The 13,671-nt window shown below is 35.6% G+C and overlaps 1 protein-coding gene across 2 annotated transcripts in view; it reads left to right on the top strand.

Annotated features, from left to right (window-relative positions):
* The window catches only part of Zc3h6 (zinc finger CCCH-type containing 6), a 60,528-nt gene that overhangs the window by 6,195 nt on the left and 40,662 nt on the right, over window positions 1-13,671 (top strand). The gene's annotated exons all lie outside the window — the stretch shown is intronic.

Raw genomic sequence — 13,671 nt, 5'->3', positions numbered from 1 at the left:
TCAGCTGCATGTTTTTGGTATGTTACTCTGTGGTTTAGAGGAAGTGGTCTACAGGGAGGTGAGATCAGTAGAAGGAAAACAAGTCAAGAGGCTTTTGGGGAACACACCAATAAGGAAAATAATCCTTACCATAAAGAGCTTATAGTTTCTTGAGAGGACAAAAAACACATGTTTAGATGGTGGTTAAGCAGAAAAGAAGATGAGTCCTGTAGGTATAGGTGGGATATTTCTATTTTCCTTGATTATTATTTTTTAAATATTTTTTTTAGTTGTACTTGGACACAATACTTTTACTTTATTTATTTATGTGGTGCTGGGGATCGAACCCAGGGCCTCTCACCCGTGCTAGAGGAGTGCTCTACTGCTGAGCCACAACCCCAGCCCCAAGGAGATATTTCTATTTTCAGTAGGATGTTTGGAGAAACACTTACTGAAATAATATTTGAGCAAAATCCAAAATATGAGAACAATACAGGGCCAGGATATAAGGGTAAAGAGCCTTCCAGATAAGGGAAGGGGTGGTAGAAAAAGCCTGGATCCAGGAATGATCCTGATGTGATTAGAGAAAAAAAAAATGGAAATATGGTAGTAAAGGAGAATCAGCAAGGGGCGAGAAATAGAGATGATGTGTTGGGTACTGGGAGGTTGTAAGGCCTTGTAAGCCATCATAGGTCTTTGGATTTCACCCAGATGTGGAGCCCCTGGGGGACTGAACAGATGAGGGACAAGATCATGCTATGGTACATGAGTAGTATTAAAGGTGACACATGATGGCTTAGGCCCGGGAGTAAAGATGGTTGGATTTGGGTATGGTTTGATTGGAGGTAGAACCCATAGCATTGCTGTTGGAAAGAATGAGTCACAGCTGTTGTAGAAGTCTAGAAATGAGTTGATGAAGACCTCATCAAAAGCATTGGCAATGAGGGAGCAGCCACAAGTAAGAATTCATGGGTGATTTCTTAGCATTGGTAGAATTAGAGATAATTAGCTGAGAGTTTTCAGCTGAGATGTTAGTTGAAATGAATATGACCATTCCAGGTAGGCATGTATCCTCAGTCATGGAGAAAAGGGTAGAAGGTTCTAGAAGCCAAAGGAGGAGAAAGTTTCAAGGAAGGAATGATCATATAGCAATAAAGGAAATTAAGGGTTAAAAATAAGTCAATAAGTCACTGGATATACTTTATCTTAAGTGAGCCCCATTTTTATATTTGAATGTGAGGGCCCTGTAGGGTTTTCAAACTGATGGCCTTCCTCCGACTCAGAAAGTATACACACCATTGTTTGCCTGACACAATGTTTTAAAATATTGGTGTTTGAATGCTTTTAAGGTTTGACTTGTGTTTTTTCCTCTCCACAGTTTTTTCACTCATATATACTCTGCAAACTCATCATCCAAAGTGTACATCTCTCATTTAGGTGACCTGCCTGACCACTGTAGGCATTTGAGTTTGTGATTCTTTGTGATGTATTAGCTTTCACCTGGACAAACTGCCTAGGAAAAGACCTCCCGTAGGTGGATGACCTGGAGTTGACCAAATCAAACCTTCAGTCCAGGGCTGCCAGCAAATTTTGTGCATCAGTCAGCCTGTTGTCATGCAGCTAGTGGCCCTGTCTTAGATTTTCAGATTCAGAAACTGATCAGCCTTAGGGCTGTTCATTTGGAAATGCTAAATGCATGGTCAAAGCTCACAGGTATTATTTTGCTTCATGTGAATTATTTAATCATCACAATAACCCTAAGAAGAAGGGCCTGTTCTTAGTCTCCCTTTTGTACAGAAGAGGAAGCAGAATGAGGAATAGATATGAAGGGACTGATAAATTCCCCAAGGTCACAAAGTATATCAGTAGGAACTAATTTCCCAGCCCACATTTATACCAGTATACATCCCCATAACAAGAGAATTACACACAAGAATGCCAGTTGAATCATACGAAATGAGGACTATGTGTTTGCAATCAGAGAGTGTCTTTTTTCCATATAAAATGCTATTAGGAAAACCAGATTATCAAGAGTTGCCTAATTAGCAAGAGTATGGGATTAGAACAAAAGAGTCAGTTATAAATGATGGAGAGTTTAAATGGCATCAGACTCTGATACAAAGTCATATTCTCATCTCCAGAATGTACCTGTTAAGCAGTTATTTGCATCTCTTTGTCTTACAGGGCATCTCTTCTCCTGGGTAGTGCTTATGGGGCCATTGCTCACTTTGTCATTACGCTTCTCTTTCATTGTTTCCATTTCTGGTAAATACAATTTCCTGCATTGCATGTTAATATTTTAACTTTAGTTGTGGTCTTTGATTTGATCCTGTGTACCTAATTTCCTAATATCTGTTATGGCTTATCTTTTTTTGTTTTGTTTTGTTTTGTTTTATGGTTGACTTCTTGAGGACATTCTTAGTCCCAATATCTTCCTGGGGGTGGTTGGGTTCTGGGAGGTATTTTGGAACGCTGATGTCAACCAGTGTAGTCACTAAATGATTTTAACAATTGTAGCAGATTATTATTACTTTTGACAAAGAATCATTTTATGTGTTTCACTCGTTTTAATGTGAGTTCTGTCTTTGTATAACTGTTTTAATACTTAAGCTTGAGTATATCATATCCACATTTTTTTTGGTACCTGGCATTGAACACAGGGGCTCTTAACCACTAAGCCACATCCCCATTCCTTTTTATGTTTTATTTTGAGACAGGGTCTCACTGAGTTGCTGAGACTGGCTTTGAACTTGTGATCCTCCTGCCTCAGCCTCCGGAGCCACTGGGATTTAGAGGCATGCATCACTGTACCTGATTCATACCCACATTCTTAAGTGGAAAATAAATGAACAGATCAAGTCCCAAGTAGTTTTTAAAGAGCCCTAAGTTTATTATTAAAAGTATTACATAAAACTACATAATAGTCAATCACAACCTGTTCATACAGTTGGTGCAAAAATAAAGAACCTAGGGCTGGGATTGCGGTTCAGTGGTAGAGCACTCGCCTAGCATGTGTGAGGCCCAGGGTTCTATCCTCAGCACCACATAAAAATAAATAAAAAAATAAATGTATCGTGTCTGACTACAACTAAAAAAAAAAATTAAAAAAAAAAGAACCTAGATTTGGAACTCATGATACACAATATAGTACATATATCACAATTTATAATTCACATACTTCACTTGGTACATATAGGCAGAGCAGCTATTAATATTTTCATTTTATAGTTTAGGTAACAGACTCAGAGACTAAACAACTTGTATGAGATGATTGAGCAGCTTGAGTGAGAACCACAACCTCTTTGTGGCATTTCCCTACTTTTCCTACTACTTCAAAATGGTAGTTACTCTGGTATCAGATACTAGATTGGGATATTGGACACTTGTTAATGTGTCCAGTTTTTTTTCATATTAATGAATCATAATTCATCCTAGGTTATTATAAATTGATGTCACATCACAATTTTGCCTAAATCAAAGTAAAATATGTGCTTTTCTAAATTAAAATAGTCAAATTTATAAAGAATATTAATTATCTTCACATTATACATATATATTTTTAAAATTTTTTAATATTTATTTTTTTTTAGTATTCGGTGGACACAACATCTTTGTTTGTATGTGGTGCTGAGGATCGAACCCGGGCTGCACGCATGCCAGGCGAGCGCGCTACCGCTTGAGCCACATCCCCAGCCCTTCACATTATATTTTTAAGAGAATGTGAAGTCAGTTAAATCTAGCTAACTTACATCTGCAAGTTCTTAGCTTAGACTATAGGAATTCTAGCGTGTACAAATTTTAGCCTTTTAAGGGAATTCATTAAAAATACACAAAGAACTAACCCTTCTTTTGCTTGAGTTTTCCCTGCTTACTGGTGGTTGACAATAAAATGTTGCTGAATTCCTGATGTGTGGGGGATTGAGTTCTTTATAACCTTAGCTGTTAGACCTGTAAAGGTGATTGTGGGTTGATTTCTCCATTCTTGAAATAAATAACATTCTGTTTGAAAATTATATTTTGTATAAATACATAAAAATGGAAGTGAATAACTCATTAACATAAGAAGTACCTACATATTTGGCAGTACATATATTGTACCATATATTCCCCCTTTTTTTTTTAATGCCAAATGGCCAGGTGTGAAAACCAACAGATGCTAAAAGCTGGAGCTAAAGTCAGTATGCTCATCGCAGAGAAAACTTTTGGCATAAGTGAGTAAATATGAATCGTTGTCCCAGAAGTTCTTATCATTCATTTTTGGAAGTTTTGTTAGTCTCGTTTTATTTTTACTTATTTATTTTTTGTGGTACTGGAGGTTGAACCTGGCAATTCACTCAGTTATATTGAGCTATATCCCCAACCTCTTTTATTTTATTTTGTCTTGCTAAGTTACCCAGGCTGGCCTCAAACTTGAGATCCTCCTTTCAGCCTGCAAATGACTGGGATTATAGGCATGTACAACCAGACCTAGCAGTCTCATTTTAAAAGTAGGAAATTATAGTACAATAACAATAATTTCTTAGTGCTGCCAATTGCTAGATTGTTCTTGTGATTGTTTTAATGCACATGATAGGTATTAAATAGAAGGTCTGTTTTATTTCCAACAAAATCATTGGAAGAACTTTTTTCCTGTAACATTTGTGTGTGTGTGTGTGTGTGTGTGTGTGTGTGTGTAATATCTGGAAAGGATTATGTGATACATAACTTTCAAGGTTCTCTCCTTACAGAATTTTAAAGTGGTAAAGTTAACATTGCTTTTAATTCATCCCCAAAAAGTGAAGAGTCCTGAGTATAAGGTTTTTTTTTTTTTTTTTTAATTAATGGGATAAAATAACTTAAAGATAGTTTTTAGAAGTGTTATGAAAAGTAACATACCAGACAATTGAACAAATTAAAATTATGATGATATCTATTATTATTCATTTTTCATAAAAATTTTATAATCACTTGTTAACTAAGAAAGGATATACTTCCTGAAGTCACTAGCTAACTCAATTTTACTGCACTCTTTTTATTTGCCTATTTAAAAAATTAATTTCCTTTTTACATAAAATCATTGTGACATTTTCCTTTTGCATTAATGTATATTTATGCTTCATCTAATTAATGAAATTTCAGCTATAAAGCACACAAAGAGATTTTCATTTCACGTTGTGCCTAAACATCTTAATTTTAAAAATGAATACTGATTGTAAATCTAAATGACATGAATTCTTCATATTTGATATAATGGTACCATATGATCAGGCAATCCCTGGTTATGTGACATTCTGGCATAAGAGAAATGACTTAGACCAAGGCAGATTTGGAGAAGCTCACTTCAGCTTAATACTTGGGCCAAAGTCTAATTTGGAATATGGGAGACTTTCAGTGTGGCTTCTGAACAGTGCATAGCATGATATGATGTACTAGAAGTACCTGGAGGAACAGACTAACTTTGCCTACCCTGCTTCCTTTCTTCTTTTACCTGTTCTAGATATTTTTTCACTGTTATTTTCCAAAGGAAAATATGGGAAATTTCTCCATAGAATCCCTGCTGCTTGGATTTATAGCCTTTCCCAATTGCATTTTATGAAAGTACCTGCAGTCTAGTATACATGTTCTATTCAGACTTTTAGATTTCTGATAAAACATAAGAGGAAAAGAAACTTCAGCTGAGGGTTGTCTTTAGAAACTATGCTAGGGGATTACCTAAATTGATTTTGCTTAATCCTTCAATCACTTTACGATGGTAAAGACAATTGATGAATCTCATTCTGTAGAGAAGACTGGATAGGAGAGGAGTAGGATAATTTGTCAGGTTTTTATAGGTAGTATATGATTGGGAAGCAGAATTTAAACACAATGATTTTAGAGTTTTTAAATCATCTATCTCACTTTGGACTAATGTTCTTTGAGCACTTGAAAATCAGTTTGAACATGCCACAAGTTGAAAGCAGTGTTTTGCTTAACACGTCTATTTTAATTTCCAGGTTCAGGTGACCTCATTTTGCCAGAATCCTGGGTGCTCCTTAGTTGAGAGAGTTTTTTGTTTTTTTGTTTGGATCTTCTTTAACTGTAGGTGGAAATCGCTATTCTGGCAACACTTAACTTCACTCTATTCTATTCTTTCTCATGGATGTTGATGCTTAGCTTTTTTTGTTTGTTTGTTTTAATTGAATTGCAAGTCCTAGTAATAATAACATAACAGTTTTTATTTCTTCCAGCATTCTTCTTTTTTGGCTTCTTCTGACTTATATGGAGGCAGATTTTACATAGTGAGCTGTTACTTAATCTGTATCAACTTTTCATCAACTTCTCTGGGACCCAGAAATGAAATAAGGAGACCCATTTTCCACTTTTGTATGATTTGATTTTTTAAAAAAATTTTGGTACTTGGGATTAAACCCAAGGGCACTTTACAACTGAATTACATATTCAATCCTTTTTTAATTTTTTTTATTTTGAGACAGGGTCCTTGCTAAGTTGCTGAGGCTGGCCTTGAATTTGTGACCCTCCTGCTTCAGCCTCCTGAGTTGCTGGGATTACAGGTGTGCACCACTGCTCCTTGTCTCTTTTTACCTCTTTAAAAAAGTGTTTGCTAAAAGGTTTGGACTAATGTTCTTTGAGCACTTGAAAAAAAAAAAGTGTTCAATAAAAAGAAAACTCTATAGCATCTTAGAAGTCCAAATCCCTTGTCAACTGGTCTACTCTGGAGGCTGCCTAATAAACCCTAATAATTCTGGAGGAATTAAAGCAATTTATGTTTATTTTATGATCCAGTGACATTAGCCTTGTCTCAGTTCCTGTGGTATGTCATGCTTTCTTCACAGAAATATCTCACAGAAGTTTCCTCTGTGTGCAGAGGTCTTTCTCCCTGTGCCCGTCACTCAGGTTAATGCCTCATTTCAGTTCATCCCTGCTTCCTCAGGGAAAGCATTCCAGACTTTCCTGACAGGTGGCTTCCCCCTGCTGCAGTGCTCTGACGGCACCGTTTCCTCCTTCATATACTTGTATGGTTGTTAATTTTGTATTTATTTGTGTGACTCTTTGATTGCTCTTTCTCATCACTAGATTAAAAATTTTATGAGAGAAGAAACCATGTCTCTTTGTTGTTGTGTTGTATGTCATTTATCATTGTCTCCCCACTGAGAAGGTGGTGAATAAATACATGTTAAATGAAAAAATGGCTTTTTTGTTTTGTTTTGTTTTTAAAGCTGGAGAGATAAAATTCTTCTATACATACAGTTTTTAGAATTGCTAGTCCAGATGTTGTGGATTTCATCCCTGGACTAAGAACATCAGACAGTTGTATGGTTAGACAGTTTTACTTTGTTTTCTCATATTGTTTCTTCTTCATTGAATCTTGGCAGTCTGTCCTTGGCTCAAATTGGGATATGTTGTGAGCATTATAATATCAAGTATACAATATATAGGAACTTTTCAGGTAATATTTATGAGGACTCAGAGAAATTTCTTTGTTATTTCAAGAAAAAAAAATGCTACTCTTGGAGTAAATGTTCTCTTTTTTCTTGGAGACACTGTTGTCTTATGCCTATCTTTCTGAAGCTCAGAGCCATATCTGTAGTTTGCATTTAAAAATTAGGGTTTCTGGGTACACTTATCTCAGCCATAGCCTCATCTTAATTTTTAGAATTTTAATTGTGATTTATTTACATGTTTTATAGTTTCTTTAATGAAAGACTATTAATACCTTTCTAAGAATAATGCAAATGCCATCAGATCTTAAAAAACAAAAGCCATGTTAATGGTGTTTGCTGGGCAAGAAATGAATTCAGTGTGTCTCTTCATACTGGGCACTAGAAATTTTTCCCTTTGATTGTTTTTCTGCTCATGTCATGAAAGCACAGGCATTGCTTCAAGAGATCTGAACTAGGATATAAGTATCAGGCACACCTTGGGACACACATGATGGAAACCCTTCATCCTGTAGATACAGAACAAGGAAGTTGTGTGTTCACTGCTGTGCAGGATCTAACTGAAGGCCTTGCACTTAGCCTGACTGGATATCAGAGCCCCTTTATTTTCCTTCATTTGCAAAATAAATGTATTAAGATCCCAGCTACTCAGCAAGACCCCCCTTTATATATATTAATATGCATATAATATGTATATATAAAAAATACATAATAAGTTTGCTTGGATCTTGCTAAATTGCTGAGGCTGGCCTCAAATTTTTGGTCCTCCTGTCTTATCCTCCTGAATCACTGGGATTACAGGCATGTGTTATGCATCTGGCTTGATAAATTTTCAAGTTATACGACCTCAATCTAGGGTCAGTATCCTTTGAGACACTCCTAGGGAAGCACGTTCTCCTGAAAGCCTTGAGAAGGAAATACATAAACTGCTCTATTATGTTGGTACAGAGAGTTATGTAACAAGTTATTGTGCAAGTTAGGTTTTGATGAAACAAATATGAGTAAATAAATATGTTACTGATTTAAGAAATAAAGATTAGGAAGGCCACATATAGTTTAAAAAACAAAGGAGTTATTACTTGTAACAGAAGTAAGAATTCTCACTGGGCATGGTGGCACAAGCCTATAATCCCAGGAGAGGCTGAGGCAATAGAACAGCAATTTGAAAACCAGCCTCAGCAACTTAGTGAGGTCCTGAGCAACTTGGTGAGACCCTGTCTCAAAATAAAATATATAAGCCAAGTGGGGTGGCATGTGCTTGTAATCCCAGCAGCTCAGGAGGCCGAGACAGGAGAATCTCGAGTTCGAAGCTAGCCTCAGCAACTCAGTGAGACTCTATCTCTAATAAAATACAATCCCTGAGTTCAATCCCTGGCACCAAAATAAATAAATAAATAAAATATATAAAAAGGCAGAGAGCTGGGGGTGTGGCTCAGTGATTAAGCACCCCTGGATTCAATCCCCAGTACAAAACAAAACAAAAAAAAAGGAAGAAAGAATTCTCAGTTATCTCTAAGGTAGAGATACCTTACATAAAATTAAGTGAATTTGGCAAAGGTTGTTATAGGACTGTGGAGGGTTACACCCTGTCTCAAAATGAAAAATAAAAAAGGACTGGGGATGTGTCTCATTGGTTAAGTGCCTCTGAGTTCAATACCTAGTACCAAATATAGATAAATAAAAACAAAGAGCTGGGGATGTAGTTCAGTGGTAGAATGCCTTGAGTTTGATCCGTAGGACTGAAAAACAGTATGCTGTGTGTATGTATGTATGTATGAATAATGTTGCTCATATTTTTGTATTAAGTCTCATTCCTGAAGGAATCTATATTTGAGTTGAGATGTGAGGCTTTGACAGATTCTGAGATTGGCTTGAAGAGTAAAACCAATCAAGTAAAAATTATATTAACTGTAGATAGTCAAAAAGGTAAAATTTCTGCTAGCTATAAATATATTTCAGAGGGTGTAAGAATATAGTGGATAAAAGATAAAGTTGTAGATGCTCCTCAGATTGTTCCTGTGGTAATTTGTAAAGAGAAGCTATTTCTGAAGCTATAAAAGATAACTGAATTAAGTAAGATAAGTCATCTAGGATGTAAATATCCAAGGTCCAGTTTGGGGATAAACATAAAATCTCAAAAATTCATGTTAAGTTGTTGTCATGGCCTCACTATGACCAGATAATGTTTTCCTTGAAGGAAAATATGTAGTTTGGAGATGTAGGCTAGGGAAGAAGTTTAGGATTTACGAGGACCATTCATTTTTATTATTATTATTACGTGTTCAAAACATTACATAGCTCTTGACATATCATAATTCATACATTTGATTCAAGTGGGTTATGAACTCCCATTTTTACCCCGTATACAGATTGCAGAATCACATCGGTTATACATCCATGTTTTTACATACTGCCATACTAGTGTCTGTTGTATTCTGCTGCCTTTTCATAAACTCATATGTTGAGAGAAGACAGTAGGCAGGGGAAAAGTCTTAGCTAGTTATTGTCAAGCATGTTGACTGGTTGAACCAGTAGGATTCAGACACTTGTTACATGGACAATAGAGGCACAGCCTGCATAGTGTCAGCTGCCCGCATCTCTTTTCCCACAAGACAACACCAAACCTGAAGGAGTCAGATGATCAGCAGCATGTGTGGTGGGCACTCTGTTGTTGAGGAGCTGTTTCCATACTAAAGCTAAACACTTTTCTTAGCCTGTTTCCATACTAAAGCTAAACACTTAGCCTGCAGCTGTGGTAAATCTCAGACCTCACTGGAAGCCAGGAGTGTGGATGAGAAACTGCCTCCCAGTAGCCTCCCAAAATAGGGAGGTGGGTGAGGTACAGCCTGGTAGTAGAATCATGCCATATCTGGAGGTCAGAGGCAGTCTGCCCAGGTTTAAGGCAGCCTGTGCTGAGCCTGACCTGTGTGACCTCTGTGGAGCTCATACAGTGCTGCAAGGCACTAGCATAAAGCCATTTTCTACCTTATCACCGTGGTGAGAGAGAAATGACAGCATAAATCAGTACAAAAGCTTGGAAGAAAAGTGTCCCAAGTGGTGGTTTCAAGCATCTGGAAAGCCATGTTTTTCTGTTTTTAGGATAAGCACCTTGTTGTATTATGTTGTCTGCTTCTGGAGAAATCCTGACACAGGCACAAATTGTGGATATTGTGGTGATATGTCAGCCTGTCTCAGGAAGTTCATATTTGTAAGTAATGTCTTGTAATGGCATCCATCAGGAGTGTGTGTAGTCTCTTATTGAGGCTTTTGCATTTCTTCCAGAAGACTCAGTTTCTGATATGTAGCTTATAAAAGGAGCCTTTAGGCAATCATAAAGAAAAGGCAGAAACATAAGACTAAATGGTTCAGGTTAATTTATCTCAATAGCCAGCAATACCCAGAATGGTGAAAACTAGAATACCCCTGTTGAGACATATCGATTTATAAGGCTTTAGTGAGTAATTACCTTCTGAATAAGAACATATGAATGGTGAGGATACTGACCAATTTCAGAGTCTTTTACTTATACCATTGCATATTATGATTTTCTCTAATGTCTTCAATCTAGAATTTAAGTCTAGAGAAAAAAAAATATTTTTTAAAATTCATCGAGATACAATTCACCCTTTAAACTATGTAATCCATTGGTTTCCAGTATATCTGGGGTTATGTAATCATTACCACTATCTAATTTTGGAACATTTTCATAACTTCCACAAAGAAACCCAGATCTGTTGATAATCAATTCCCATTCTTCCCTCTAATCTACCTGGCAACCTCTAATCTACTTTCTGTCTCTGTGGATTTGACTTAGAGATAAACTCTTTGAAAGGTAATTTTGTGTACTAACTGGATAGTTATTTACCAGTGTCTGGTACATGAACACGAATATGCCACTTTCCTGAAAAGAATATAATCACTCTTTTTAAAAAATATTTATTTTTTAGTTATAGGTGAACACAATGTCTTTATTTTACTTTATGTGGTGCTGAGGATCGAACCCAGTGCCTCACCCATGCTAGGCGAGCACTTTACTTCTGAGCCACAAACCCCAGTTCTATAATCACTCTTATTTCCATGTTAATAAGAAGTCCCATATATATATATTTGACCTGGGAACTTCTCTTTTTGATTTATTAAGTTTTTAAAAACTATCTGGGTTTAGTAAGCAAAATAGTGTTGAGCTCATTCAAAATCTAGAGAATGCTAAGCATTTCTTGATTCTCTTATTCCCTTGTTTTATCTTAAGATCACAGGTTGGTATCTGACAAATTACTAGTTGTTCAATAAAGAAAGCTTTATTTTATTTTGATGATGGCTGGAATTAGAATCCAACTTTCCTTCCATTAAGTCTTCTCTTTCTGTTATGTTATGCATACTTTCATATGTGCTCCAAACTTACTTTTTAAAGCATGTAGAAGCAGTTCATAGACATGTGAATCATTGTTTTTTATTTCATCTTTCTATCTAATTTTTGTATTGAAACAGAAATTCATGTTTATATCTGTTCTTGTATGAATGCTAAAATGATAAATAGGCTATGGGAGAAGATAGAAAAAAGTTTAAAACTTGTAGTGTTTTATCCTAGTACAAAATATGAAAAGCTCATATTTCACATTGATGTAAAGTAGGTCATAAATTTGCATGTAGCATTTCAGCTTGAGTACTTGATGTTTTTAAATAGCTCTAGTGAAAATGCTAAATATGAATTTCTGATTTCTAGGTGTAAGTTTTTTTTTTTTAATACTTTAAGGAGCTCAAGTTGGAGGATAGAGGTAGTAAAAGAAATGATCAATACCCATAGATATTTTTTGTCATTTATATTTAAATTTTTATTGTGGTATAACATAGCAAAGTGAATGATTTTTAAATGTACTACTGTATTAATATTCACAAAATATACATACTTATACACATAGTAATCACAACACAGATCAATGTACAAAATATTTCAACACTTCAGAAATCACTACTGCTTTCTTTTTTCTTTTGTTTTGTTTGTTTTTTTTCTGGCCAGCTATATATCCCCAAAAGGCAGTTGTTACTCTGGCTTCTATTACTGCGATGAGTTTTGTCTGTTCTTGAAGTACATACAAATGGACTTAGTAAAGTCTTATGTCTGGCCTTTTTCACCCATTATTTCTATGAGACTCATCCATATTATTTTGTGTAGTTAATTTTTTACCTATATTATTTTATTATATAAATAAAGCACAATTTATATATTTATTCACCTGCTGATGGAGATTTGGGTTGTTTAAAATTATTTGCTATTATTAGTAAAGCTGCTGAAACCATTCTTATAATTGTCTTTTGGTGATTATATGCACTGATTTTCTTGGGCCATAAAGTTTTAGAGTTTTATAAAAGTTCAGAACATTTTTATTAAACAATGCAAAGCCTGCTTCACAAGAAATTTGTCCATCTTGATTTTTTTAATAGAAACTGGGAAAAATTGACAATAACATTTACTTAAGGGTGGTATTATATACTTGTTCTAGATGCAAAAGTAATGGATATTATACATTCAGTCATTCAGTAAACAGAAGGGGTACCATGCTAGATGCTAGGGCTGCATATGTACCCCACATTCACCAACCAATAAACAAGGCATTTGAACATAATGTGCATAGTGCAGGGATAAGAGAAATGGAGGGTTATTAGGGGGTGCTTAGAATGGAGTATTTCACCTAAACCTGGGTGATAAGGAGGTATCTTAGAGGAAATAACATCTAAACTCTCAACTGAGTCCTAAGTATTCTGTTAGTATTAGCCGGTGACCAGATATGGGTGGATACTGAGATGAGCAGGGTAGTGAGTTTTTAGACAAAGTTTAAGGCTTGGGGACTTGAGAAATGGAAAGTAACTGGATACGCAGAAACTCAGTTATAAAAAGGAGATTTGATATCCTCAGTCCAGAAGGGAACCAGTGAAGATTCTTTTTATTATACAAAACTTAAACAGATAAAGAATAGTAGAATGAATCCTCATAGACACACCCCACAGTTATCAGCTCTTGATCTGTCTTATTGAGTCTACTTATTCTATTCCCAAATTTGAGATATTATTGAAGATTTTTAGCTGAAGAGTGACATGACCAATTTTGCATTTTAGAAATTACATGTTTCAAGTAATTTTAAATTATCTTTAAAATGTACACACCATAGTTTGGATGTTTCTCATTTGCTTCCAGTTATACAAAGACCAGCATGTACTATTTGTAGTTTGTAGCTTTTCAAACTGTAGTGTATGGAAGCATGAGTAAGTGTTAAAA

The sequence above is a fragment of the Callospermophilus lateralis genome, chromosome 14 (genome assembly GCF_048772815.1).
Source record: "Callospermophilus lateralis isolate mCalLat2 chromosome 14, mCalLat2.hap1, whole genome shotgun sequence".
Taxonomy (NCBI): Eukaryota; Metazoa; Chordata; class Mammalia; order Rodentia; family Sciuridae; genus Callospermophilus; species Callospermophilus lateralis.
The sequence above is the reverse complement of the archived record's forward strand: the minus strand, read 5'-3'. Positions and strand labels throughout refer to the sequence as shown.